The sequence below is a fragment of the Athene cunicularia genome, assembly GCF_003259725.1.
Source record: "Athene cunicularia isolate RWA chromosome Z unlocalized genomic scaffold, athCun1 chrZ_part1, whole genome shotgun sequence".
Lineage (NCBI taxonomy): Eukaryota > Metazoa > Chordata > Aves > Strigiformes > Strigidae > Athene > Athene cunicularia.
Genome location: NW_020799142.1, coordinates 27,232,355 through 27,236,479, shown reverse-complemented (window position 1 = coordinate 27,236,479; position 4,125 = coordinate 27,232,355). Strand labels below are relative to the sequence as shown.

General features: G+C 52.6%; 1 protein-coding gene across 3 annotated transcripts in view; it reads right to left on the bottom strand.

The window, feature by feature from the left end:
- The window catches only part of UBAP2 (ubiquitin associated protein 2), a 91,555-nt gene that overhangs the window by 11,232 nt on the left and 76,198 nt on the right, over positions 1-4,125 (bottom strand). The gene's annotated exons all lie outside the window — the stretch shown is intronic.

Sequence of the window (4,125 nt, the reverse complement as noted above, 5' to 3'; positions counted from 1 at the left end):
TGCGGCAGCTCCAGCCACCAACACAGCCACTGCTCAGGGGCCTGCACCCACAGGCACCTCCTCGCCAGGCGCCGCCGCCACCCCCAGGCCCTCGCTCCAAGAGGGGGCTCCCCAGGCTCTGCCAAGTGACATCACTTCAAAACCCTGCCCAACACGAAAAGGAAAGACCAGCCAAGATGAAAACAAAGGCGAAAGGAAAACGCACCACGGACCGGCACGGGGCGCAAGGCGCACTTGGGCAGGAAGGGAAACTTCAGCCGCAGCCTCTTCACAGGGAAACCCTCACGCACCTCCCCGCCACAGCTGCCCCCAGGGGCTCTGCCCCAGCGCGCGCTTTCGCATCCCCCACTCAACCACTACAGCCGACCTGCCCCCGACGCAGCCCCGGCAAAGCACCGCCACCGCCCTCCCCACGCGCGCCCACCCCACCAACGCACTTCCCCGACACCACCGCAGGCCACCAGCCAAAACTGAAAACCACAGCCGGAAACTCGCTGCCACCAGAAAGCGAGCGAGGGAAAGCCGCCGCACCACATAAAGCCGGCCACCCGGCAGCACCCCAAGCACAGCGCCCGCTCGCACCGCCACCAAGCCTGACCAGGCTCCTGCCCAGCACCACCCACGGCCCCACCATGGCTGCGCCCGCAACCCCACAGCCCCGCCTGCGCCCCGGCGCCCCGCCGCTCCTGCTCCTCCTGACGGCTCTCGCCACCGCCTTCGCCTGCCACCACCTGCCTCCCCGACACGACACCTTCCCCTGGGACAGCCTACAGCTCCTCCAGGCCATGGCTCCCAGCCCGACACAGCCCTGCCACCCCCACCAGGCGCCCCTCTTCCCCGACACCCTCCTCCACACCAACCACCCACAGCAAGCCGCCGCCAACGCCCTCCGCATCCTCCAGCACCTCTTCCACACCCTCAGCAGCCCCAGCACCCCCCAACACTGGGACGCCCAGGCACGACACCACCTCCTCAACAGCCTCCAGCACCGCATCCACCACCTGGAGCAATGCGTGCCAACCAACTGGATGCTCTTCAAAAGACAAGGACCGCGCAATCTGTCACTCACCATCAATAAATTCTTCAGGGACATCCAGCACTTCCTTCGCACCCACCACCACAGCGCCTGCGCCTGGGACCACGTCCGCCTCCAAGCTCGCGCCGCCTTCCAACAGGTGGACGCGCTCTTACGGCAGATGAAGAGCCAAGCCACGCCTGGCCTCCGCCAAACCCACCTGCTCCAAAAGCCCACACCCAGGCAACACCGGCAGCCACAGATCGAGCAGAGGGAGCAGCAAAGCGGGCTGGGACTGCTCAGCACTGCTCCCGCCTCTTCTAGGCCGGAGACCACTCTGACGGGGAAATGGGCATGACCACGGCAAGGCTGGGGCCAGGCTGTGGCACAGACTGCACACCCACACTGCGTCCACACCTTCGCTGGAAGAAGGAGGAAACTGCTATGCTGCATGCTCATGGACAGTCATGAAGTTCTGGGGAGAGGGGTGGTGTTTATTATCCATGGCAGGCTTTAGCCCATCCAGAAAGGTCCCTATGGACACTGCGTGACTCTCAGATCAATGACTACTTATCATGAACTCTATTTATTTATTTATGTATCTATTTATTTATTTATTTATTTATCTATCTATCCGGCCATTAGTTTTTATATTTATATATTTATTTAATTCACTTGTTGGAAATAAAGACTTTTTGCAAAAGCAAGTAAGAAGCAAAAAGAAAAGAGGTGGTCATCATGCGTGTACCTGACAGACAAAGACAGGATCTTTGCAGTCAGGTAGGGAGAGTCCCTCCTGCAGCCTGTCCCACCAATGCCTCCTGCCCTGGTCAAAGGTTCCAGACAGCAGGCCACTCTCAGGGACTCACCATGGTTCTTCAATCCAATAGGCATCTCCTGTTGATATCAGACCCTTGGAGCACATGCTTGCCCAGATGATGTGATGCCTGCCCTGTGCACTCCTCCTCCCCCACCACCCACCCTCTCCCTTCCCAACCCTCTGCCACTGCCAGGACATGAAAGCCACCCCCAAACCACCACCCTCATCACAAAAAACATCCAGCAATGGGGATGTTGGGACCAAGCAGGGTGGCATAAAACAAGGTGCAACTAAAGAATCAAGGAGGGGATCCACCAAGGCCTGCTGAGGCCTTGGACACCAGTGCTATTAACTCCACCCAGGAAACACCAAAAAGCCATAAAAAACACAAGAGATGCCCAGGACTGCTCTTCCCTCTCTTACAACCACCACAACTGGCCCACGATGCTCTTAACTGCACACACCAGTGGCCATGGACACCTGCCTTGCTACATTCACACAGCAGTCTAGGCTTTTTTCACCCCAACACATTCTCAGCAAACAACAAGATACATCCCCAAAATACCAACACCCTACACAGTCCAAACTGACCAGCACAGAAATCCCCATAAACTCCTCCCACACCACCGGCTATTCCTTTGCCCTCCAAACACCACCCCAAAAATATCTGCTCCAGATGCTTTGCCCTCCCCAGGTAAGTCTGAGCAAGATAACACAGAAGCTCAGCAATTCTGACCTCCTCCTACACAGGACAAAAAGGTTGTTCTCGATGCTCAGTCACACCACATTGACCACACCTCACTGTAAGAACTCCGATCTGTGCAAACACAAATAGGCACTATGTAAGCAGCTGGAGATTGAGAAAACAAGTGAGACCAAATATATTGAGGTAAAAAGCAGGACGCCTCAAGACTCTACTTCCAGGTGTCACAACAGTTGTCCTGACACCCTTTCTAAACAAAAATACTCTGTGATGCCAGGCAGGGAGGGGCTTCCCTGGCTTCTCAATGGCTGCTGAAGAAAGCAAACCCTCCTCAGAGAAAAACATGAGAGCAAATGACATAACCTGAAACACAAGGAATTCAAACATGAAAGACTAAACACATTATTATTAACTTTACCACGAAGGTGATACAACCACTGAAGAGAAATAAGGGAAGTTGTGGGATGTCCACTGCTGGAGATATATCCAAAGCATAGACAGACACAGCCATCAACAGCCTACTCTGACACCATCCACCCTCAGAAACAGACTGTAATTGGGACCTCAAGAGCAAAAGTATCAAAAAAAAATTTTGAAAAACTGAAAGAATTGATGCAATAACGATGATTAAAGAAAAAAAAAAACCAAAATAACCAAGAGAGAGAATAAGAAGTTCTAATTGTCTGAGTGCATAACATAAAAACCAAGGATTTCACCCAGCAAACACTAGAACTGGAAAAAGAAATTTTTCTAATGGACTTCCTCCTCTCAGAAGCAGAAAGAGACAGTGATCAGGAAAAATTCCTGAACAAGTAGAAAGAGCAAAACTCCTACTACATAAAAACATTTCTGGCTCCGTCTCCATTACTCAATACGCCATAGATTAAAGACTTCCAGCATATCCCGATAAGGTAAAAATCAAGGAAAAGGAAATAAAAAAATTGTAGAAGTATCATCAATAAACATTAAGAAGCACAGAAACAGAAACAAGTCTTCAGAGGATGTATAGATGCTGCGTACTTCTGAGATTCCTGAAGAAACAAACGACTTCACAAATATCCCAAACTGAAAGAGAAATGACGTATTAACAAAAAAAGAGATGAAAACACTAACAAGTAAAAAAAACCCACAAACAATACCAGAGCATTTACATAGGCAAAACAGAAAAGAGAAAGAAGGGAAATTCGATTGAACAGCCATAATAATTAACCAAGAAAGGAAAAGGGAAAACACCAAAAAACACACATCATCAACAAAAATATCCCATTCGTCGCAACCCATTCCTGTGACATATCCCAATGAACCACAACCAAAACGTCCAAAAACTGTCAGGTGCAATGCAGCCCCGGCAAAGCACCGCCACCGCCCTCCCCACGCGCGCCCACCCCACCAACGCACTTCCCCGACACCACCGCAGGCCACCAGCCAAAACTGAAAACCACAGCCGGAAACTCGCTGCCACCAGAAAGCGAGCGAGGGAAAGCCGCCGCACCACATAAAGCCGGCCACCCGGCAGCACCCCAAGCACAGCGCCCGCTCGCACCGCCACCAAGCCTGACCAGGCTCCTGCCCAGCACCACCCACGGC